This window comes from Aotus nancymaae, unplaced genomic scaffold (genome assembly GCF_030222135.1).
Source record: "Aotus nancymaae isolate 86718 unplaced genomic scaffold, 86718_ANA_hifiasm-v0.15.2.pri h1tg000036l, whole genome shotgun sequence".
In the NCBI taxonomy this organism is placed as follows: domain Eukaryota; kingdom Metazoa; phylum Chordata; class Mammalia; order Primates; family Aotidae; genus Aotus; species Aotus nancymaae.
The window spans coordinates 55,018,696-55,044,483 of record NW_026988450.1 but is presented as its reverse complement, the minus strand read 5'-3'; the positions used below and the strand labels follow the sequence as shown (position 1 = coordinate 55,044,483).

The following is a 25,788-nucleotide window of genomic DNA, read 5'->3' as shown; positions in this document are numbered from 1 at the left end:
AAGGGGCCTCTGAAAGTGCCTCAGGATGGATGCAGAATCAATATGCAACATCTTATGTCTTCTGCTTACTAGATAATAAGTACCTGGTGACTAATAACGAGCCTCCCAAGTGCAGGTGGAGGCCAGCTGTTTCAGCACAAGCTATCTTTGCTTCATGTGAAACATTTCAGAAATTGCACATATGGGGACATACAGACCCAGGGTTGTTAGTATTAAACAGAATGACACTTGTTACTGTCCAATGCTCCAAAATATCCACAAACCTGAGTTTCCATGAAAGTAATATAATGAGCTGACAAGTAATTAATCCCCATGGATAGTTAACACTAAAAATGAGGCAGCGCTGCCCAATTACTCTGCAGACAAAATTTTCCCATTAAAGAAATACATATATGAAATGAAAACTGCATCTTACATTCTTATTCAAATGATGCAAAGATTACAAGGACTTATAATTCAGAGGAGTACCTGAGAGGGTCATGTATACATTATTGTTCACTATGACTTTGGCCTATGCTTGCTAATAAAATGAGAGACTCAAAATTTTTCTATAAATTTAAATGTACTAGAGATTACCATCCCTATGAGGGACTATTTTTTAAGTCAATTCAATTCAATTACAGTAACAACACCTCCATCCCTTTAATAAAGTTTAAATAAACAAGTGAACTATGGCAATTAAAATAGCACACAAACAGCTGAATAATTTTAACAGCCTTTTTTTAAAAAAAGATTGAAGTTAATGGTAATAATTTTGTATAATGGAAACTTTACAAACAATTCTTCAAAGGCAAATGACAAAGGCAAGTGGTTTAGAATTCCCTGTGCTCAGAACCTCGGAGAAACAAGTAATTTAATACTAGCACTGAAACTGAAAGCTTGCTATCTGGAGGTTAAGGCATATTTGTAATGCTGTTTATGTATTATGATACATTTATCATGTCCATTATGTTTAAACAGAAGACTTTTTTTTTTAAAGTTTCTAGGCATGCTGATTTTGCTGAATACTATCTCTTCTCTTGGAAAATAAATATCATTATCTCTGTAACAATAAAACATGGTTGATCATGTCACCCCTGCTTCAAAGACCAAAATCCTTAGCCTCAACAAGAGGACTCGATTATCTGGCACTGGCTTACCTCTCCACTTCCATCTGGTCCCACTCTCACCTTCCCCAGACTGACCATCTTTTGTGTCCTCATATGTACCAACCTGTTTCCTCTGCCTGGAACACCTCTCTACTCCTGCCCCCAGCTCCAAGTGGCCTTCAACCTAGGCACCTTTCCATTATCAGTGTCATGTTCCCCTGTAGCACAACCTCCCGGCCACCATCTGCTAGGCCTTCAGAGCACCTCCCAGGTAGTCTAATTAACATCCTCTCCCAGCACACACATTATACTATTAGCATCACAAAAGCATGGACCATGTTTGCTTTACCCCTTATTGTATCCTGTGTTCAGCTGAGTGCCTGGCACATACTTGGATCCCCAGCATTTGTTAGAAAAGTGTTCTCTGCATTTGGGAAGAGGCTGGTCAAAGGTTTTTTTTTTTTTTTTAAAAAAAGTTCCATGCAACCTAAAACTGCTATTTCCCAGTAAATATATTTTGATTTGGCACATGTTACTATGATTAGCATTCCCTGAATATATCAGGAAGGCCACAGTAACAACATTTTAGTAACTTCAGGAAATTCCTAAATAATTGTGAGGTTTCACTGACCTGACCTAGGTCAATGATTGAAGTTCAACTAAAGCAGATTTTACCCGAAAAAAGGCAAAATTTCCCATCAGGGAGTCAAAAATGAAATGAGCTATATTAAAATATTTAGAAAGTTTACCTTTAGGCTGGGCACGGTGCCTCATGACTGTAATCCCAGCACTTTGGGAGGCCGAGATAGGCAGATCACGAGTTCAACAGATCAAGACCATTCTGGCCAACATGGTGAAAACCCATCCCTACTAAAAATAAAAAAATTAGCTGGGCGTGGTGGTGTGTGCCTGTAGTCTCAGCTATTCCGGAGGCTGAGGCAGGAGAATCACTTGAACCCAGGATGAAGAAGTTGCAGTGAGCCAGCTTCATGCCACTGCACTCCAGCCTGGCAACAGAGTGAGACCCTGTCTCAAAAAAAATAAAAAGTAAAGAAAGTTTACCTTTAGAATGGATATGTATCTAATTGTAAATACGACTCAAGGGGAAGCAATTCTCCTACTCCTCAGGGGGATGCCCTTCAACTACTACCTCCACTGATATTTAAGTCACTCAAATGATATGCTTTGGGACGACAGCCCTTAGAATAAATGAAGTTTAAAACATAATAACAGTATAGATCTTGGCAAGTGTGATATGTTCATTTAAGTCATACCCAGCCTGACAGGGAACTACATTAAAACTTAGAAAAATATCCCTGCCCTATGGGCCTGGAAGTTTTATGTCGGTCCTTATGGAATTCACAGACACATGAGGTTGAACCCAACAGACTCAGAGCTGTCTCTCCCCACTCCAGAGATCCAGAGTCATGCATATGGGATGGTCTGAAACCTAGGCCTCCTGATAGGAAGGGTTACAATGGGTTGTATAAAGCACTTAATTCTAAGGCTGCATTGGCTCCACATAGGAAAAGTCCTTTAGGAAGCCCACAGAGAACCTACAGATGCTCAGAAACGTGCCCACTGTACTCAGCAAATGGCAGGAAACCTGCTACAACCAGTGTTTCCTATGGAATTGCACAGCTGGCCTCTGGAGATCAAGCACAAGTGTGGTAAGAATGCCCTCAATAGTTCTGGCTTTCTGGTCCAAGACAGTGTTCACACTGAATAGAACTTACTACTGAGAGGAGTCAAAGAAAGATTTTAGGTTCTTCATCTTTTTTCAGTTCTAGAAGTCCCTCTGGGAATCTGCAAACCTATAATATATTTTAAAAATGAAATACATAGTATTTCAAATGAAACTAAACGCAATGAGAAACAGTTATCAAATTTTAAAAGAATGAATTTCTGATGCAATCTATGTGTTTCTTTATTAACACAGTTCACTCTTGAACAACACAGGTTCGAACTGTATGGGCCCATTTATAAGTGCATTTTCTTCTATCTCTGCCACCCTAAGAAAGCAAGACGAATCCCTCTTCTTTCTCCTCCTTCTCAGCCTACTCAGTGTGAAGAGGATAAGGATAAAACCCTTTATGATTATTCACTTCCACTTAATGTTTAAACATATTTTCTCTTCCTTATAATTTTCTTTTTTTTCTTTTTTTTAATTGTACTTTAGGTTCTGGGTTACATGTGCAGATCATGCAGGATTGTTGCATAGGTACCTACATGGCAAGGTGGTTTGCTGCCTTCATCCCCCCATCACCTGTATCTGGTATTTCTCCCCATGTTATCCCTCCTGACCTCCCCCGCTGTCCCTCCCCTAGTCCCCTCAACTGACTGTAGTGTGTGATGCTCCCCTCCCTGTGTCCACGTGTTCTCATTGTTCAACACCCACCTATGAGTGAGAACATGCGATGTTTGGTTTTCTGTTCTTGTGTCAGTTTGCTGAGAATGATGTTTCCAGATTCATCCATGTCCCTGTGAAGGACACGAATTCATCATTTTTTAAGACTGCACAGTGTTCCATGGTATATATGTGCCACATTTTCTTTATCCAGTCTATCATTGATGGACATTTGGGTTGGTTCCAAGCCTTTGCTGTTGTAAACAGTGCTGCAATGAACATACATATGCATGTGTCTTTATAACAGAAAAAATTATAACCCTTTGGGTATATACCCAGTAATGGGATTGCTGGGTCAAATGGAATTTCTATTTCTAGGTCCTTGAGAAATCGCCACACTGTCTTCCACAATGGTTGAACTAATTTACACTCCCACCAACAGTGTAAAAGTGTTCCTATTTCTCCACATCCTCTCCAGCATTGTTGTCTCCAGATTTTTTAATGATTGCCATACTAACGGGTATGAGGTGGTATCTCAATGTGGTTTTGATTTGCATTTCTCTAATGACCAGTGATGATGAGCATTTTTTCATATGTTTATTGGCCTCATATATGTCTTTTTTTGTAAAGTGTTTGTTCATATCCTTCACCCACTTTTCAATGGATTTGTTTTTTTCTTGTAAATCTGTTTTAGTTCTTTGAAGATTCTGGATATTAGCCCTTTGTCAGATGGGTAGATTAAAAAAATTTTTCCTCATTCTGTTGGCTGCCGGTTCACTCTAATGATTGTTTCTTTGGCTGTACAGAAGCTCTGGAGTTTAATTAGATCCCATTTGTCTATTTTGGCTTTTGCTGCCATTGCTTTTGGTGTTTTAGCCATGAAGTCCTTGCCTATGCCTGTGTCCTGAATGGTTTTGCCTAGGTTGTCTTCTAGGGTTTTTATGGTGTTAGGTCTTATGTTTAGATTTTTAATTCATCTGGAATTAATTTTAGTGTAAGGTTTCAGGAAGGGGTCCAGTTTCTGCTTTCTGCACATTGATAACCTGTTTTCCCAACACCATTTGTTAAACAGGGAATCCTTTCCCCATTGCTTGTTTTTGTCAGGTTTTTCAAAGATCAGATGATTGCAGATGTGTGGTGTTGCTTCTGAGGCCTCTGTTCTGTTCCATTGGTCTATGTCTCTGTTTTGGTACCAGTACCATGCTGTTTTGATTACTGTGTCCTTTCAGCATAGTTTGAAGTCAGGCATCATGATGCCTCCAGCTTTGTTCTTTTTGCTTAGGATTGTTTTGGCTATGCGGGCTCTCTTTTGGTTCCATATGAAGTTTGAAGTGTTTTTTTCCAGTTCTGTGAAGAAGGTCATTGGTAGCTTGATGGGGACAGCATTGAATCTATAAATTACTGTGGGCAGCATGGTCATTTTCATGATATTGATTCTTCCCCCTATAATTTTCTTAATAGTATTTTTTTCTAGCTTACTTTATTGTAAGAATACAGTATATATAACACACAAAATCAACTGTTATTGGTAAGGCTTCTGGTCATTAGTAGTTAAGTTTTTGAGGGGTAAAAAGTTATATGTGGATTTTCAAATGTGTGGCAGGTCAGCACCACTAACTCTCATACTGTTTGAGCCAACTAAAAATAAAAAGATCTAACAGCAGGTCTAATAATCATATTTTCAAAGTTGTGATGAGCATAAATGATTTTTCAAAATATCTGCAAACTGTAATGTGATATATTCTACTGGTGACAAAGTGACAGGTACTGCTGATTACTTATGTGGTTTGTGACCCACACTCATAATGAATGAATACGCCAAATTTAAATTAGAGGTCAGTAACAATAAAAATGTCATTTTCTCTGTCCAGGTTTGTGTATTAACTGAATTCTATTCATGTCAGTGAGCTACAGGTTAAAAATCCGTATTTTAGAAAGATTTTAGATGAAGTTTTCAAATCCCTTAAACTTGGAAACTCTGTAATTAACTTGATGTAAGTTTGGGGTATGGGAAAAGTTTCATATATATTGACAAAAGGCTTTTGAGTTTTAAAAATGTACATAGCATATAAATCAGTAGTATTTTATGTATGATAATGAAAAAAATTCAGACCGTATATAGGATATTTTCCTTACTGAAAAATTAGGGCCACTCATTCCCAGCCTAATATTCTCCCCTTATAATCAGCCCTTCTAAGTACTCCTGCTTTCTATGTAACTGCCTTAATCTACTTCCAAACATTTACGTTTTCCAATAGTTCTCATGAAATGTTCATGGCTCCTGCCCCAATGATTATCCTCAGTGATCACTGCTACAGTGGTGAGGTCTGCAAAATTTTCTCTATTCCTTTCTATTGCCAAGTAAAATTCTATTCTGTGGAATCTATGACTATAATTTGTTTATCCATTCCTCAATTGACAGACATCTGGGTTACTTCCAATTTGGGGCAATTGTGAATGCAGCTGCTGTAAACTTTTGAGTTCTTTGGGTCCAACTTTAGTCTTGGGCCCAATGGACCTGGGCCTTGGGCTGACTTTTCCTCAACTTTTCTGACCCTCCCTCTTCATGTGGCACCAAAATATACTCTGTATCTCTTGCAGACCTCTGCTTTGGATCAGTGTAGGACCCTAGGCCCTAGAGTTTCTGCTCTTCCCCTAGTTGTGTAAGGCTTTTCACATGAGAGAAAAATCTGAGGTGATATGTGGGATTTTGTGCCTGTTCCTAAGGGCAGAGTCTCGATACCTGCAAACCTGTTGAACCAAAGGGGGCTTCAACGTCTCTGTCCTCAAAATTTCTGACAAGTACTAAGTAAAAGTCCCTGGGAAAGAACTCGTGGATGAACACAGATTTCCCTTGTGTCTGAGGCTCCCAGTTACTCTCAGCTATACTACTGGCCCTCGCTTGACTTTTAAGAATTAAAAATTTTCACTAATTTCTTCTTCTTCTTCACTTTTTACATGTTTACTTTTTTTTTTTAATTGTGGTAAAATACACATGACATTATATTTACCATGTTAACTGTTTTTAAGCGTACATTTCAGTGGTATCCAGTACCTTCACAGCATTGTGCAACCATCACCACCACCCATCCCCAATAGTCTTTCACCTTTCAAAGCTGAAAATCTGTACCCATTAAACAATGACTCCCTGTGCCCCCATCCCTCCATCTCCTTGCAACAACCATTCTACTTTCTGTCTCTATGAATTTGAGTCAGAAACACAGCGGAGAAGGCCATGAGATGATGAAGACAGAGACTGGTGGCATGATGAGTCTATAAACCAACAAATGCTAGGTACTGCCAGCAAAACTAGAAGCTAAGAGAAAGGCATGAAGAAGATTCTCCCCATTCAGCCTCCAAAGCCTGAATGACCATGCCAACACCTTGACTTTAGGTTTCTAGCCTCTAGAACTATGAGAGAATACATTTCTGTTAAGCTACCCAGTTTGTGGTAGTTTGTTATGCAGCCTTAGGAAATGAAAACAGTATTTCTGTCTGCCGTATAGACACTGTTAAGATAATATACTCAAGGGTTTTTTTTTTTCTCTTTCTAGTAATTCATGATCACTAAAGCAAGTTTCTGCATCCTGAATGGACATCAGTCTAATGTGCCTGCCCAGTTATCATTTATTCCTCTCTTCCAGTAGTAATGGATTATAGATTGTGCTTTAGGACTATTGGTCAAAATGGCCTATTCTTCCCCGAAAACTCTCTCTGTCTCTGTCCTTTCTAAATGCTGTCATGAAAACAGCTAGAGCCGATCCATTCCAGCACTGGAAAACTATCCTGTCCAAGGTCTTGCTCTTCAGCATTTCCTTCAATTCCATGAAGTCCGCCATAACCATCCAATGGATTCCTTTCTACTTAGTCTGAATAGAACCCATTTCTATTTAAGTCAGTGAAGGAACTCTGATAAATTACAACATTGTAACTTTGAATTTTGTTCTGTTTTAAGGTTTGCCTTATTTGGACTTACCACTATTAATAAGTTCCAGTGAAATCTCAGCCTTATTCCATTCCCTTCCACAATAATCTAAATGATTAGCTCGGAGTTTTTTCTATCTACAGTTATCTATAATGTATCTATTACTGTTTTTGCAAATCTCTGTGCTTCGGTCAAAAGAGGTAATTGATGGAAAACTTTTAAAAAGTGCATAGTTTCTAACTAAGCTACTAACAACCTTTTATTCTGTCCCATCATACAGCAAAAATAATTTTAAAACTGCAATACCAAAGAAAACTTTATCTATAATATTTAGGGACAAACATAATGTATGCATGATACTGAAACATTAAACTCTTAATATATTATATAATCAACAGCTGTGTCTTCAAGGCTACGTTATAATGATCTCTCTCTAGGTATTTCTTAAAATTACAGAACATCTTTATCATGCCAGAATGGTGATTTTTTCTTCTTAATTGTTCATTTCATATTTCAGATAATTAAAAACTGTATCTGAAATATTCACATGACTTTATGCTTTCTCTGTTATACACCCACCAATGTGACTGCTGATTTGAAATTTAAAAACATGCTGGTAAAGAGGTAAAAATCTCACTTCAATGATACTTTAGTCGTGTGAAAGAACACCTTTCAACTTTTTGGTCTTAAGAATGTAAGAACCTAAATAGATACAACCGGTAATGAATGTCTAGTTCATTTCCGTAGTTTTTAATTTTTTAACTTCAGTGTGCTAGAGTATCTCTCCCACCTCCCATGTTGGAAACTACATATGGAAAAACCAATTCCTACACTGACATACTTACCACAAGTAGACTACATTTTATAGTAGCATGAAAGCTACTAGCTTTAAAAATGCAAAGATATGTGATTTTATTTTCCCATTTTAAGACATTTTAAAATAAGGCACTTACATTTATTTATGTGACTAAACCATTTGGATGAATGAAAACAGAAGAAAATATTTTTTTACTCAAAGCCATTTATCATGGCTGTTAACATTCTTCTGCTTAACAGGTGATACATGGCATCCAATCTCTCTATGCAAAGGGTGAAAAATAAATGAGAGAAAATATCTTTAGTCCATAAATATATTAATTTAAAAGGATCACATTTTATCTTAGAAAATGACTGCATTTAAGAGACTTCTGTCAAAACAGCCCCAATGGATGATGTGGAATTTTGTTTTAATATACAAATATTTAACAAGTTAATTTTTTTTAGTTGACCATGTTTGCAGAGACTAAGACTTGTTTGTTGCATAAATCTTAGTAGCCTTATTGAAAAGTATAATTTGGTATGAAGATGAAGGATCAGAGGCCAGTAAGGTAACCCAGAAACAAAGGAATACATCACTGGATGTTAGATTAACTACTTACATGATGACAGCTTCTCCTGACTTTTATCAGAAAACAGTGATTCTATGATCTAGTATCTAATGTAAGAAAGTATATTAATTTGTTCCTTGAACAAACAGTTGTTTGTCGCAAACCATAAATTCTAGTGTGTATTCTTTGGTGCCACGTGAAGAGAGCTAATGTGCACTGGTGCCATTAATCTTGAAAATTCAGATCAATCACTAGAAATACGTATTCAGTAATGGTACAGAAAGAATCCCTAGACTTTAACCATGACCCAGATGAAATAAAACCATGACTCTAACATTGTTCTTTGGGGCCAAACGATAATGTAAATGCTGTGGTAGCTTCTTATTCATTATCTTGCTAGCATACAATCAGTATACAAACAATAATCCCTCAATTTTCTATGGGAAAACACACTTCCTCAACCAGTATGTATATTCCACATTTCTGGCCACTATGACTGGTGGAGGGCTCTTAACATGATTAGGGATATTTGCTGGAATTTCTAGGAAGAGCAGCTTCCTCTTTCCTCTGTAAAATGTATAGAGAGAGACTGTCCTCTTCATTAGGTTTGAACCTAGGAACATGAAGCTCTGAAAGCTTCTGGCAGCCATCTCAGAAACCTGAGGAGTGAGCCTGTCAAGAACAGAGCCAAGACTTAGGAAGAGGAGCAAGACATTGCAATGAAAACTGCAATGGAACTGGTCACAAGGTGTGAGCCCTGAATCAGGTCCCCTCAGGAGTCAGATAGAGCCCCCAAGCTCCACTTACTCACACAGTCATGAATCATGTCTCTCTTTTTTTTCCCTCAAGAAACTTGATATCACTTGATATCAGGGTTTTTTTTCTTTTTCTTTTTTTTTTTTTTGATTCTTGAGAGTAAAACAGTTGGACAGATTCAAGCATAAATGATCACTTGCAAGGGCACAGCTGCTGTGTGATGGAATTAGCAGAGTACAAGGACAAAGCGGGTACCAGACATCATGCTAGCATCTTTACTTGCTTATCTCACCGAATCATCACAGGAATCATAACCTATAATCTGGTGGATATGATTCTCAAAAAGTAGTAAGGTAGAAAGTAATTCCCCCAACTTTTTATAGCTAGTAACTGAGAAATAGAGATTTGAATTTAAAGTTGTCTGATGCTAAAGGGAATGTTCTTTCAAAGTTGCCATCTGTTCTGGTTTCCAACTTTAAGTCTTTCATTATTCCAATTGATCATACACATATCAATCACCATAAATTACAAATAAGAATACATACATTATTTACTTTATAATGAACATGTAGGTTTCCAGATTTTTGTTGAATCTGAAATGCTTCAATAAACCATAACAGCAACAGCACTGAACTAGAATAAAAACATATATCAACTTAATAACAGAATTATCAACAAGGGCCAATTTTCAATTTTCTGATCATCAAAAAATATATCCTAGTTGAAAGACATTATGTATATGGTGTTGATTGGTTTTAGTTATCTTTACCTAAAGCTCTACTTATGTTCATCCCAATTAGGAAAAAAATAAAAAGGCGTTTTTGACCATTTAGGTGAATACCTGAATTGAACGTAATTAGAGACCCATCAGTTACTTTTTTTTTTTTTGCCTCTAGAAGACCTCGAATCTAACGACTGAAAGGAGAGTTTCTTGAGCTCAATATAGGTTCTGGAGCATTTTTAAATAAACGGAAGAAACATGGATTTAACCAAGAAAATAAGCAGGCTCTTAAGGAGGAGAAGGTTTGGATGGAGATACTGAAAACTGTAAACCAAACTGAAATGATTCAGAGTGGCCACTGACCTCAGGCAAATCACTTCATAATCATTTTCATTTTAAAGATGAAGAAATAGAAGTTCCATAAAGTTTAGTTCATCTAAAGTCACCAACTACTAAGCAGCAGGGCCAGATTTGACTGCGAAGCTCTTGATCCTCCCTAAATGCCTGTGTCTTTTTCCTTGTAAATGAATAGTTAGTATTGTAGCTTATCAGTCAGTGTTTTCCAAATACATGAGTCGACTGTCAAACCTGATCAAAACACTGTTGTTCAAATCAAAATTTCAAAAATCAGGTTTTATAATCCAGAACGCTGAGTTCAATGGTTTGGTCAGTGGAGTCCCAGAGGAAGGTCAAGCAACATGCATGTAATTCTGTAAAACAGACTACAGCCTGCACCTACTACTGTACCCCCAATAGAAAACAGCATGTCTCTTTTACCTTCTTTAGGAAGATAGAGACAACTCTAAATCACAAAATTAGAAGGAGCTGTATCAGTCATCTGAGCCCAGGATTCAGATTCCAAAAGACATCACATAATGAATATTCCAGAGATAGAAGACACACACTATTTACAAAGGCTGAAAGCCTGGGGAAATGTTCCAGGTTTGTTGCTCCCCCAAAGTTGTGACAACCAAAAATGTCTCCAGACATTGTCAGTATCCCCTAGGGGGCAAAACTACCCCCAGTGGAGAATCACTGCTCTAAGTCTATCAATAAGATCTCTAAAGTGAGAGAAAGTGATTTCTCTTCCTCCACTTTAACTGACATCTCTATTTCTCATTCTTGTTTCTCAAGATGAATAAGCATTTGTAAACAAAAGTAAAACCTTCCACAAACAAGGCTGCCTTCTTTCCTGCATTGCTATTGCTTATCTTTAACAACTATAAGATAAAATGAAATTTTAAAAAAGATATTCATTTTGCCTTTGTTACAGCATAAATTTCAAAATCTTGCCGTGTGTGTTTGTTGTTGCTTCTGAATTTAGCAAGAGCAACATACAGTGTTTGATAAAATTCTCACATGACCCTCAGTCCAGCTGGGACAATAACTGACATGCCAGAGTGAGCAGCAAGTTTGTTTTTAGGTAAAAGGAGCTGCCATCTTATTAATATTTCCTTTTCCTCCAAATAAATATGCTTTCCCCAAATAAGTATACTTTAAAGCATAGGTATTGCCTAGTACCCAAAATAACAAAAATGCTCAGTTCTGTAGTCTCTATATTAGTCTCCTCAAAATAGTGACACAGAATGCTCAGTCTTTGAAAGTGTGTGGTTAAAGCCTTTGCTGAAAACACCATTAGAACAAAACTGATCTGAAATTCTCCTTCCTCTAACTACCAGTGCCATCCAGCCCACTGTCTTCTACCACTGCGGCTATGAGAAGTGCAAAACGGCACACATCCATTCAACAAGTATCTGCAAGGAAGGAAACCACCTCTCTTTGCTCAGATGTCAAACAAAATCGATAACCATTTGCTAACAAAAGGAAAAGGGAGACAAGAACTGACCCCTTTCACCTCAAATTTCTCATTCCCTCCTTGTCTAGGCTGTATAGAAATCCATGTAACTGTTTTCCACTTAATGATTTCTTCTGCCTTCTGCATCTCACCGATTGTATTCTGAAGTCTTTTCAAGAATCAGGGAATATCTCTATAATTGCTGCAAATTCAATGAAAATGAATGCCCATCTTATATTTCTTTGTACAGATGGATTTTAGAGATATATCTGGGTATTGCAAGTGCAAGAGTCCCAGTGTCTAGAAGAGAACCTGCTCCTGTTGAGTATAAAAATGCTTACTGAATTTACAAATATGATTATCATTGGTTCAAATTATATTTATTGGGCTTTCACGTAGTCCAATGACAGGTGCATTCTATCAATACCAGTGTTGCTTACAAGGAAGTCATGTTTTCCTCAGTTCTTTCACTATTCCCTTGGGAAAGAGGAAGCTGAAATAGCAAGAATATGCAACTGAACAAACTAATTCAGTAAAGATACAAGCAGAGAAACTGAGGCTGCCTTTCTGAAAAGCAAAGGCTCTTCCCACTGCCTTTTTCCAAGACAGGCACAAATCCCCGTTCCACCTAAAAGCAAATAAGAACTGTTTTTGTCTGTACACACAGGAAAAAGGGGCAGGGTTACTGGGTGCCCCAGAGTCTTAGCAGGAATATCAAGTCTGCTGCAACACAAATCCCTGAAGGATAGTAATAGGTAAGGGTGAATGGAATGGTTGTTAGAACAAGAAAGGAAGTAAGCAACCTTAATGATAACACCTTCAGAATGAATCCTGAAACAAGCCAACAGCAACAACAAAAATGGATGAGAGGGTGGGAGAGGGGCTCGAAACAATGACCAAATTTTAGTTTCTCTAGGCCTCATTGTGCTAATGACAAGCCTTTTACCTAATAAGTGCTCTGAGTTCCTGCGTGCAGGGGATGTTAGAACAGTTTCTTATTACGTTTATGGATGTAAGGTATTGTTCTTCCTTTCTAGGCAATGTATTGTGCTACAGAATCGAAAGGCTTGATGTTTCACAATACACTCCATGCTGTCGATTTCAAATGGAAACTGAATACAGTATAAGAAAATTATACAACATTCTTACTTTTCTATGTAGATACCTATAAATACTAAGGTTTCATTCTGGAATATTTTTTATGGCTTCAAATATTTACCTAACATTTTTCTCTGATTGTTCAATCCCTCACTTGGTAAGAAACTTACAAGTTGTAATTTTAATTAAATTAATTTCATTTTAATTAAACATTAAGATTATATATTTTAAAAAGCAATTACCAAACAAGTTCAGTGAAATTAGTACAGCAGAATAGTTTTGATTTGGTTTTATCAAACGATGTTTACTTAGTTCACATGCACACATGTATATAATTCACCTTTTAGAAATTCTCAGTATATCTTAGGATTGTTTTTTTAAAGGCTGAAAGAAAAGTTCTGCCAAAAGGAAGCCTCTTTAATTTCCTTAAAACAAGTGTTTTTGAACATGGGACCATTTTGCAAAGAAAGTCTCTTATTAACTACTCTTTATATTCAAGATGGACTTCCGATGGAAATACTTGTAAGTATCCTAAAAGGGGTTGCTTTTAATGTTAAGCACATCTTGTTGAAAGCCAAGGTTTCACGAATTAAGCATTATTGACATTTGGGCTGGATAATTGCAGGAGGCTGTCCAGTTTATTGTAAAATGTTCACAGCATCCCTGGCCTGGCCCACAAGATGCCAGCAGCACCTCTTTCCCAAAGTTGTGACAACCAAAAATATTTCCAGACACTGTCAGTATCCCCCAGGGGCAAAACTGCCCCCAATGGAGAATCACTGCTCTAAGCCTATCAATAAGATCTATCTCTAAATTGAGAGAAAGTGATTTGTCTTCTTTTAGGTTAACTGACATCTCTATTTCTCATTCTGCCTCAAGCCAACTCACCACCTTTTCTTTCTTTTTTTTTTTTTTTTTTTGTTTTGATAATGACTTTACCTTAGGGCAACAAATATTCCATTGACTATTTTCTAAAGCTTACCAGATTTAGGGAACAATCCTCCAGAAAAAAAGTGCCAAGTTAGGCTTCCACTTAAGGGCTAGGAACCAGCCCAAGGGTACAATCCTTTGTATTTCAAATGCAGCAGGTGGAGAGTAAAAGATTCTCTTATCTCAGGTTAAATTTAGCATTCTATAATGAAGACTATTCCTGCACAACTCATAAGATCTAATCTCTGCTTTTATATGACACCCTAATCAATTTAGCCGATTTTCCCTCTTCCTTGACCCCCCCAAAAAACAAAACAATACAGGCAAACATATCAGATGATGTTTTATTTGAACAGCATTCTGGGGAGAACAGAATTAATGGCTGAAATAATCATTTATTTTACCTTCATAGGCTTTATAATAATGAATGAAAAAAATCATAGCAATAAAAGCCAATAGCAGAAGCCTTTTTATTCAAATTTCCCATCTTACAGATGTCCAGGATAATCAACATATTTCAAAGGGTATATTTCAAAAATGTACTAGAAACTCAGCCAGCCACTGTCACATGGAATAAAAGGACAGGCCCTGGCCATTAGAACCGTGTTGTCCGCGCTGTTGTGTCCCTCCACGGGACAGACATCACCTTGCAAGACAACCTGTTTCACTGTCCCCAACAGTTTTCCACAGAGTTCTTGTTTCCTTTCATCTGAATCTTCTCTCTGCAATTTGATGTCCTGAACTATTTCTGATGGTTGCACACAAGATCTCAGGGACTGGGTCTCTAGTTATGAGACCAGCCCTCTTAGAGAGCAGACAGTAGGTACAGTACTTGCTCTCCCTTCTTTGCATCCTTCCAGAGTTGCCTCCATCCTCATTCCCTGTATCTGGTCAAATCTCTCTGAAAATGTGAAACCGACGACAGAACATGGCAAGCTGGATGGAAAAGCCGACAATCCCTCCCCCACTCTCACCCCCCTCCCCCACCCCCAAGCCAGGCTAGTCCTGTTTCCGATCCTGCACATTGTGGAAGCTTCTTGCCTCCCTGTTTTGGTGGGTGAAATTTTTGCTGTTCAAAAAGGCGTTTTTGCATAAGCTTTTAGGACGTGTTTATTCTAGTAACCTGATGTTTTCTTTTCTTTTCTTTTCTCTTTTGCTATATTTACATGTCGTAAACTCCAGGGAGGCCCTCGCCAGAGATCCCTTAAGTGCTGGTTTCTGTCCCTGCTTCTTGGCTCCACTGGCCTTTTGGAGCCATCGTGCTTCCCTGACCGCAGACAACAATCACAGCGTCACCTGCAAGGGGCAGTAGAGTGAACCGCGGACCCCCTGAGTGACGCCTCGGAGATGGACCCTTTGGATGTGGGAACTCCTCTGACGGCCGGGACTCCCAGGATTCCCTTCCAAAGAGGGAGTCCACTGTGGTCGCAGCCGGCAGCTGAGTCCTCCTTAGAGTGCCGAATCAGAGAAGACCGGCATCAGGTTTGGGATGTAAGGGAACAGGGAGAGATTAGAGAGAGGCATCACCAGATAAGCAAAGAATGCTACCCTGGGAAAAGGAGGCAGAAAAGACGTAGGAAAGCGCGTTCCCCTAATCCCCTCCCCGTGCCGCCTGTGGATCCCTGGATCTTCTTGTCATGGAGACAGTCTGCAGCCACACACGCGACCCTGGGCCGGAAACATGCACACACGCGCGCGCACAAGCACACACACGCCCCGACCCGAGTTGCAGACTGCAGACTTCTGCCTGACTTCCCGGCCAAAAACACCGCACTTCTGGGGCCAGACCACAAATTCCTGTGGCCTAGAACTGACACCACTCCCCCTACCCCACCCTACCCCTCCAACACACACATTCAGACCCTACACTGCACCCTCAGTGTGCCAGGAACCACTTAAGGGAAGCCCGAGCAGCTCCCCCCGCCCCCAAACGACTACATTCCTCACTGCCTGATGTCTATCTAAAGCTCCTACAAGCTCGCCAACAGCGAGTCGAGGTGCGCCCAAGCCAGGTAGTAGACGGAGGAGGAGCCCGGGGTGAAAGTGAACCTCGGCGAACAGTACTAAATCACTATTCCAGGCGGCACAGGGAAACCTCCAGCCCTCTCCTGAACCTTTCGGGCCCTACCAGCAGCCCAGTTCCTCCGCCCGATCCCGCACCACTCCCCACCTCTTCACCCAAATCCCTCAGCGATTTTCCAGCTGGCACTTCCAGGCCACTTTCTACATCATCCTCTCTCCAGCCAGTTCCCAACATGTGGCCTCGCGTATTCTATCAGGAGAATGATTCCAGGCTGACTCCATCATTTCGTGCCCCTAACCTTATACTGATTCCCCAAATTATCCGAGTCCACTCGCCACTCCGGAGACCAATGTCCCTTCCACTGGCGTCCTTTGCTCTCGTTCAAATCTGCTTTCCACGCGCCCCACATTCCACCTATCCTCCTGCCGCTCTGGTAAAGACACGCTTGCCCTCCACTCTGCGCCCCCAACACTGTGCTCTCACGCTGCTCCCACCCTACCCACCGGCGACACCCCCACTTTCCTTCTGCGGCTGTCCCTGGCCGGGCTCCCGCGCCCCAAACCCAGCCTCCCCGCCCGGTCCCCTCCCTCGCCGCGCGGTCTTTCCTTCTTCCCAAGTCCGCCCTCTGGGCCCCCGGTGGAGCTAGTTCTGCCCTCCTGCTCTGCCCGTCGCCCCGCTCGAGCATCCCAATGGCCACCCGCTTTCAAATTGGCTAAGCGGCTCCGAAAGGCGCCAGGCTCAGGGGGCAGAGGCCAGCCGGCTCTCCTGGGCGCCAGCCGCGCCTCCCTCTAGCCCACCTGGACTCCCTCGCGCGCCAAGCCCTCGCCCCACCGCCCAGCAGCCTCACAAACTTACTTGCGGGTCGCCAGGAGGGGGCTGCGGTGAGCGGCGGCGGGCCCCGCGGCGGCGAGTGCGCCCCTCTCGGCGGGGCTGGGCGGCGCGGAGTCGAGGCTGGGCGGCGCGGAGTCCGCGCTGCGCTCCTGCGGCCGCGCGGTGAATGGGCTCAGCCTGACGCAGCGCAGCTCTGCCCCCGCTGCCGCCGGCGCCGCCGAGCGCTTGCAGACATGCTCAGTTTCCGGACCTGCCCGCGTGGAAGCTACCAAGAGCTGGCAGAAGCAGGGGAGACCGAGAGGAGTCGCGGGCGCCGCGAGCCGGAGGCTACCACACCCGGGGCGGGGGGAGCCACGCACCGCTAAAAATAGCTCCTGCGGAAGCCGCGCGGGCTTAGCGCGCACCCCTCCCCGCGCGCCGCCATTTGGGCCCAGACTCGAGCTTCTTTGCCCGCTACCGCGGCGGGACCCCAGTTCGCTGAGTCTTGCCAGGCTTCTCCCTGCACTCAGATCTGCACCCGGGTGGAGACGGAGCCTCCCGGGGAGGCGCCCACTTGAATAGCTTGGACTAAGCCAGAGCTGCTCCGATTTCAGGGTCCCGCCTGACGGGCAGCTCTAATACTAGGTTGTCCCTAGAGAAGCAGAAGAAAGTTTTGTTAAAGCAATGAAAGAGCTTCTGCGCTACGAGGAAATGTGTTCAGATTTACGGAGGAAAAAAAATGTTTTTCAGGTGCTTTGGTTGCTGGAAAAAACAAGGAGGAAAGGAAGGCAAAGTCCGACAGCCTAGAGAGGGACCCAAGGCAGCTTGCAGCGGACTGAAGGGAGCTCTGCAAAGAGCTTCTAAAATTCAGATTTCTTTGCAAGACGTTTGTGACTCCTTATTCCGCAGTATTTTGCATAATTCGTTGACACCCGACCCTGACCTTGGAGATTTTCTTGTTCCTGTCACACGAACTGTAATGTACTTTCTCCACATCTTCCTTCACTCCTTTCCCTTCCAACCCGGTTTTAAATTGCAAAACGAAAAGGGTGCAAACTCCAGATGGATAGATTTCCAGACCTGAACTGAAACCTGGCTGTTCTGTAACCTTGAGGAAAGGAGTTGGTCCTCTTGCCGAGTTCGGGATGTATCCCAGATCTCCTGTGCATTCAGCAAACACTTTGAGCGTAGGAGCCTTTCAGCCACCTCACCTGCACATTAGCTATTTCCCGCTATTCGTGTTCACTATATTCTACCTTCGTTTCTGATCATTTTTTTAATTCCCTCCTTTAAAGCGAGAGATATAAATATTTCCTGGGTCAAATTGTAGTCTTGTTTCATTCACCTCCACGACCACCCAATGAGAATCATTCTTATTCCCCTCTGACAGACGGGATGTTGTCATTTAGCAACAGGCACTCACCTCTTGCCTGGAATAATAGAGTATTGAACCCAGGGTCGGCTAGACTAGAAACTTTCATGGTTTCTGCATAACCTGTTTCCCGAGTTAATAGCTTTACCTGAGATAAGGGCTCAAGAAAATTAGAAACTATTCTCAGTGGCGTGGCGTGTCAACAATAAGCCGATTGATAAGCCGATTGCAACTTTTGTCCTCCATTATTTTTCCCCTAATTTCTTTCTGAGCATTCGCAGCTTAAATTTTGTGTTATGTTGAAAGTGATAGCCTTTCATTTTTATTAAATCGGAAAGAATTTACTGAGACTCTCCTACAAGCCATGTATAGACTAGGTATGTATTTTATAATTATCTCAGTTCAGACTGTAATAAAGCTACTTTGTTTTGGCAGTATTATAAATTAGTTAGGCTTTGCTAATCCTACTAAGTAATGTAGATGTGCTTTATCATGGAACTGTAGTGGAATTTATCTATTTGGGTCAAGATGTCCTCTCTCCTATGATGATGCACCCTTCCATCCCCACTTGCAATTTAGTGCCATGTGCAGCCCAAATTCAGTAATTAATTAATGTTTGATCTTTTACTTTTTTACTGAAGCAAATGCCATCTACAGGACTAGAGCCACTTTATAGTGATAACATCCTGTTTCTAATTTTCCATAGGTGATTCATTGGGAGATCAAAATGTGAATTTCCTTAGAGTATCAGCACAACTCATTCCTTTCTATCAGTGGTGAAAGAAGATGAAAAATAAACTTTATTTTCATCCTGGTTACGTTCATCCTTCCTCTCTCTAATTATTCTTAAGGTGGCATGGCTCTCTAAACATCTTCATGCTACAGCATGCACATACCCATAACCATGAAACAGGGAAGATCTTGATTTCAAAGTCTTTTTGGTGTCCTGTGGAAAAGTGTAGCTCAAAAACATACTGCATTCAGGTCTCTCAGTAGCAAGTGACAGGAACTCAGTTCTAACTTAGGCAGAGAAATTCCATAGGCCCATGTAAGTCAGAAGTACAAGAAATAGCAGGGCTTGTCCTCGGCTTAACAACATTAGGAGGAATATGATTTTCTGTTTCTCTAACTTGCTCTCAGCATTGCTTCCTGTGTTGATTTCATTCCCCTCACATTATGTCCATAGTGCCAGCCCTACACAGATGACGAAGTTTGTAACCTTACGAAGAAATCAAGTCTCGTGTTCTATTGAGCAGATCAATCTTCAAAGGTGTACTTTTATTGACTGTCCTGGCTCACACAGTCAACCACCTGCATCTTCTTGGGGATGAAAGATTCCCAAAAGGGAAAAACATATTTGGTTAGCAAAAGAAGGAATAGGGGATGTTTGCAAGATCGAAATAATGGATAATATCCACTACACTCATAGACTGGCCTGTTTCCCCATGGACAAAAAAAAAGGATAGTAAGCCTGTTGGGACATCTGTTGATTTTAGTTATTCAGAAATGAGCAAGATAATAATAGTGCTTTGAAATGATCTTTTCCCATCTCTTTTTAGGCTCGGTTGCTTTGATTTGCCTGCCTAAGGGTAACAGAGAGTCCCCTCTTTGTTGCCTTTTCATCTTTATTTCAGGGCCCTGGTTATTTCCAAGGCAGTGCCACTCATTAAAGACAGCTAATGAGCCATCCAGACAAATGTAGCTTTCAGTCCCCAATCAGTCTCTACAGGAAAAGGATATTTTCCATATTATTAAAGCCACTTTTTTTCTGTTTTGATTTAATGTAGTTGATCATTATGTATAATACAAAGTGGGGGGTTTTCCAATGTGCCTCAAAACATGAACAGATGGGGGAAACACTGCTGTCCTTATAATTATCGTATTCTTTCTTTCTTATGCTAGAATTACTGAAATAACTGGCTGTCTTTTCTTTTCTCTTTACTTATGCAATTTGTTTGCTACCTCCTTTAATATTTGTTATTCTAGGAATAAATGAATGCAATCCATGAGTCACCTTATTTAAACTACATTCTACAGTTATGTTAATCTTATCAAATCCAGGATCTTTTCCTTGACCATCTTCCTTATGACTTTGCACATTATCTTCTAGGAACTCTTCCCTTAGCTCTGTTGCACCACACACACCACACATCCTTCTTTCTTTCCTTTCTTTCTCTTTCTTTTTTTCTTTCTTTCTCTTTCTTTCTTTCTTTTTCTTCTTTTTCTCTCTTTCTTTCTCTTTTTTTCTGAGATGAAATCTCGCTCTGTTGCCCAGGCTGGAGCACAGTGGCACAATCTCAGCTCATTGCAACCACCATCTCCAGGGTTCAAGCGATCCTCCTGCCTCAGCCTCCCACACACCACATCTTAACCTACACCTCAGATTATTCCTGTTTTGTTTTGCTAGTTCTCTGGTATCTCATCTCTGTAGCTCTTTGTCCTTCTCTACACCACTCTGCCTTTTATTTTAGTTATCTGCATACTTGCTTCTCCTCCCCCAATAAACTGCAAGTTTGTGGAGGATTGGGACAATGGCAAATTATATTTGTGTGTATTTTATCTTCATCAGTGCTCAACAGGTGCTTACTGATGCATTGAGGGATTATAGGACAGGGCATTGAATATTTAAGTCTGAAACGGGGATGTATGAGATGGGCACTGAGTCATCTGGTTTCAGGGAGTTAAGGAAAGATGGAGAGAGCTGATGCTGGAGGTAGGCTGACATGCAATGTAGACTACTTCTTTCACCATTTTGTGAAGGGATACCTCTGTATAGTCCCTTCTTTTTCTTACCCTTACCAAACTTCTCTAACTTTGGATTCCTTCACTGAGATCTATGCTACACTGCCAAGCATCTGGCAAACTTCCAGCTATTGGCACTGACCACTGAGCATATTCTCCTTCCATTTCATAGAGGCAAACCATTTTAGATACTTGGACACTAGCCTGTCTTCCTATTGCACCTCTTTCATATCAAATTTGCTTTTAGAAAATCAGAACCAAGGTAGAAATATGAAACAATTTATAAATGAGTTCTTTAAGAGAAAAGGAAATATCAAGACAACTTCATTAAAAAGCTATTAAAAGTTTGTCTTCTTGATAGCTATTTTCCCATCGTAAAATAGCTATCCCATCCAGGATGCTTCTCGACTAAAAGACTTAGCTCTGATGGCCCTTTCTTCAGGAAAGAAGAATGTGGATCATTGTGTACTTCAAATATCAGGCTGCTGTTTTCTTGCCTATGAATCTAACACAAACCTGACTTAGTTCTTGCAGAAGCAGCAAGATCCTGATAAAGCTACAACTCGTTTCACTTCTCTTTGAGTCCAATGCTGCAATAACAAATAAGTTTAATGTGTGATCTCAAATTCTCAAATATTACTAAGAAATCCATGCCTATTAGTTTAGTTTATTTCCACAATGTTTTTAATATAATGGATTCAAAGTACTAGTCTGCATCAATTAATACTAATAATGATATTCAACATTTATTGGTACTTCTATGTGTCTCTTTCTGTGGTAGGCACTCCCTTCACATACTGCTTATTTAATTCTCATAGCAATCCAATGAGGTATATGCTATGTTAGCCTATTTTTGGTTGGAAATATAGAAATTCAAACTAAAGTGGTGTCAGTGAAAAGGGAAATTTTCTGGCACAATAGTAGTGTGAAATATAATCTCCAGAAGACAGGAAGCTTCTCTGAGCCTCAGGAGGTGGAAATGCCATTACAATTCTGTCCATATCTCATCAGCAGCTTTATTTTCCCACCTTGCAGACAGGCTTTTTTTTCACAGACTGTATATTCCTAGGATCCCTTCATTAAATAAGGACAGAATCTATTCAATTTGCTTTGGTTTAAAAGTTTCCAAAGAACTCAGTGGCTTGCTTCCAAAGAATATAGAAAAGGAAGAATAGCAACTTTACAGTGGAGAATTCTGGCTGACACTACCTTAACCAAGTGATGAAGGCTTAACATCACCAGTGATGTCATGTGATTATCATTTACCACCTAATATGATGTAATGACAAGGGCACCTCATCTCTGTGGATTTCTTTCCAGAAACCTACAACTCCAGTTGGATCATGAGAAAAATATCAGATAAACCCAAATTAAAAGACATTTTACAAAATAACTGACCAGTACTCCTTAAAACTGGCACAGTCACAAAAAACAAAGACTAAGAAACTATTATACACCAAAAGAGACCAAAAAGACACAATAACTAAACCCACTGTGATATCTTGAATTGTATCCTGAAACAGAAGGACATTAATGAAAACGATTGGTGAAATATGGAGTTCAATTAATGGTAATGTACCAATGTTAACATTAGTAGTAATTAACCAATATTAATGTTTTGACAAATGTAAGATGTTAACCATGGGGCAAATTGGGTGAAGGGTTACAGGAACTCTCTGTACTTTTATTACAGCTTTTCTAAAAACATGAAATTATTCTAAAATTTAAAAATGTATATTTTTAAAATACTGGGGAAAAGAAATCCCTGGGAAAAAACGTGATCCAAGAAACTTGGGTTAGATGCCTGTCCAAGACAGATGAACTGAATAGCAGGCAAGTTCATTCAGCAGAAAAATGTCCCCTGGGGTCCAAATTTGGTATTTCAGCCATTCCCAGAGAACGAGAGTGGTCAAGAGGAATGGAAGAATACAGTTGTCAAGGAGGCAGGACTGCAGCTGGTGAGTAATGTAGATGAAAAAGCTGAAGGTCAAAGAACTAAGTACTCTATTTCATCAATTCTAAGTTAAAATAATCCACATTTTAACCTTTATAAAATTGGGATGTATCCTTTCTTTCTTGGTTGACAAACTATAATTTGTCTATAAACATAGTAAATTATGAGACACAGGATTCTAACACAAGTTCTTAGTTTGACTGTCATTCCTTTCAGGCTTTCCTCAATATTGACCACACAGTCATATAAAACCAGTGCTGATTCTGTAGACCAAACTGCAAGAACAAAAGTAGAATCGAAACCATGACAAACTTGACCTAAGAGTTTATTAATCTGATAAAGTTATCAAGACACTATACACAACTAGACACACAAAATTAGAATTTTGTGGAATTATGAAATTAGGATAGTCAAGGACCAAGATTTAGGCTATTTGACATGTAATATACAAGATAAGTTATAACACTCCATTTTTGAAATTTTAAATTTACATTTCAGTCCAAGTAGCTAGAAAGAAGCTAGATATATTTTGAAAATAACTTTTCTTAGCCCTCTACCTCATTAGTTTAAGAAGACACTTATGAAACCAGGTAACATGGCATTTGTGTTTCATTCCTTTAATACACAATAACATACTATTAGGAAAACAGCTTAAGACAATGAGTCAGAGCCTCTACCAATTCCACTTTTTAATTCATCATCATTTATTGTATACCTGTTGTTAGCCATATACCCTAGTGATGTTGTATTTTTAAAAAAATAGATATACTTGGTTCTTGCTTTCATGAAGCTTGTGTTTAAGCATAAAAGAATGAGGTTTCAGAATGTAATTACAAATGAGGTAAGAATTTTAAAACTGTAGAAGTTTTGGGAGCATATAACCAGGGAATTTAATCTAGTCCAGAAGGACAGAAATGACCTAAGGAAGTGATGCTTAAGCTGAAACTTTTAATGAAATAAGTACAGACGTTTATTGAGCACATGCTGGGTGCCAGGCACTAACTTCAGTGCTTTGCCCAAAGTGACAGACACAGTCCAGATGGCTACTTATCATATGTTCAGACCTCTTTCTAGAGGTTTTATTTTAGGCCTAAGTTGAAAGGCCAAACATCTACCTTTCTCAAACATCCCTATGGCTGGACACCCAGGTAAAATGTACATTCTACCAGTTAGAAGTTTTTGGCTAGCACACTATCCCAAAACTCCATTGATCCTTACATGCCTCCAGAAACACTTTTGTCTGATTGGTTTACCTAAGCTACCTCATCTGAGGTAGTTGCCTTGAATGAATCTGTGTATTTTCCATTCATTCACTTCTACAAATTTTCTTGGCCTCTGAGACTATAGCATGAGTAAAATTTCAGCAGCCCAAGGAGGTGAGGGAGCAGGGGGAAATTACAAAGTCATCTCAAAGGAAATTCTGCATGCTTACAGAATAGCAATATTTATCTGTTTTTAAATTGTATTTGCATGAACCAGGAGAATATGTGTATGTGAATGGATTCAAGGTTGCCATACCAAGGAGGAAAGAGAAGCATAATTTATTAATGTGGGGTCACTCATCAGAAAGTCTGTCTTTAATGTACTAGCAGTTGGAAAAAGTTCTAACAATTTATTCACTTTGTTAACTTAATCCTGGTCTTAATGTAAATGTAAAATATTCAGTGAACCATGATAAATGAAGATGTTAAAAATTCCTAGCTGTGATATATCAAGGATCCGAGAAGGTATGGAGATGGGGATGTTGAAGTGGAATTATCCAGGATAATTGGCTCAACAGCTCCCTAACTGTTGGTCTCTGGGAAGGTCCAGAAGACCCTGCTTCCACCAAAACACCAAGTGCTGCATTGACTTTCCTCTTTTTCCAAGAAAAAAGGTGGGAGATACTGATATTAAAATGGTTTCTAGGATTTGATATAAGTGAAAGGTTATTAGGTGGAGGAGGCCTGGGAGAAATTTAATCACCAGAATCAAGGTGGGTGTGATTATCATGATGTCATTATAGATTATCATTATACCATTGTCAATCTATTTATTTGATAAGGCTAAAATGGTTATCAGAAGGTGTGATCCACAGAGATCCTTAGAAGTGTCTGAAATATCATAGGGTCCTTAGGATGGAAAACTTGAGTATTATTCTAAGGTCCTGCTTAATCTATATAACTGAGATACCTTTAGTTTTGGAGAACACACACCTGACTTAAACCATCAAAACAGAGAATCATGACTCTTCCTCTAAATTCCAGACATGAATTAAAATGGTGAATATGAGGCAGGACTAGCTTGCAGCTCCCGCTCAAATGGACAGAGCAGCATGTGGATTCTCACATTGTGAATTTTTGCTCCGAGATCTACTGCAGGAACGTACTAGGAAAGCTGAGAGGATCCACAGGCCCTTTGAAGGATCCACAGATCCTTTGCAGGATCTGTATCACTGCTGCAGGCCCCCTGAGATGCTGAAAAACTGTGACTCTGCTTGCATTCTCAATGGAAGGGCTCATGGTCTGGGGCAAGTTCAAAGCCCTGGTCACTGGCTGCCTGGAAATACACTTTGTGCTGTTGCAGCATGGGGTATAGCGGGAGTGAGACTGGCCTTTAGGACTATGGACTACATGGGAGTGGGGTGATGCCTATGACTGCTGACTTTCCCTCACTTACCTAGTGACCTTTATGACTCAGCAGAGGCAGCCATAATCCACTGGGCTGAGAAACACACAGTCATCCCTCGCAGCAGCTGCTGCAAGCCCCACCCAAGGAGAAGCTGAGCTCAGACATGCTTATCTCTGTCCCCACCTGGTGGTATTTCTCTACGCACCCTGGTAGCCAAAGACAAAGGTCATAATCCTTTGGGAGCTCTATG

The 25,788-nt window shown here is 40.2% G+C and overlaps 1 protein-coding gene across 2 annotated transcripts in view; it reads right to left on the bottom strand.

The window, feature by feature from the left end:
• Positions 1–17,116, bottom strand: part of OXR1 (oxidation resistance 1) — a 483,050-nt gene extending 465,934 nt beyond the window's left edge. The window contains exon 1 of one of the 2 annotated variants that reach the window (XM_012474910.2): positions 16,906–17,116. The gene's annotated coding sequence lies outside the window, so the exon portion shown is untranslated. The remainder of the gene's footprint in view (positions 1–16,905) is intronic. The other variant, XM_012474909.2, reaches the window with a different exon arrangement.
• Positions 17,117–25,788: the final 8,672 nt, after the last annotated feature.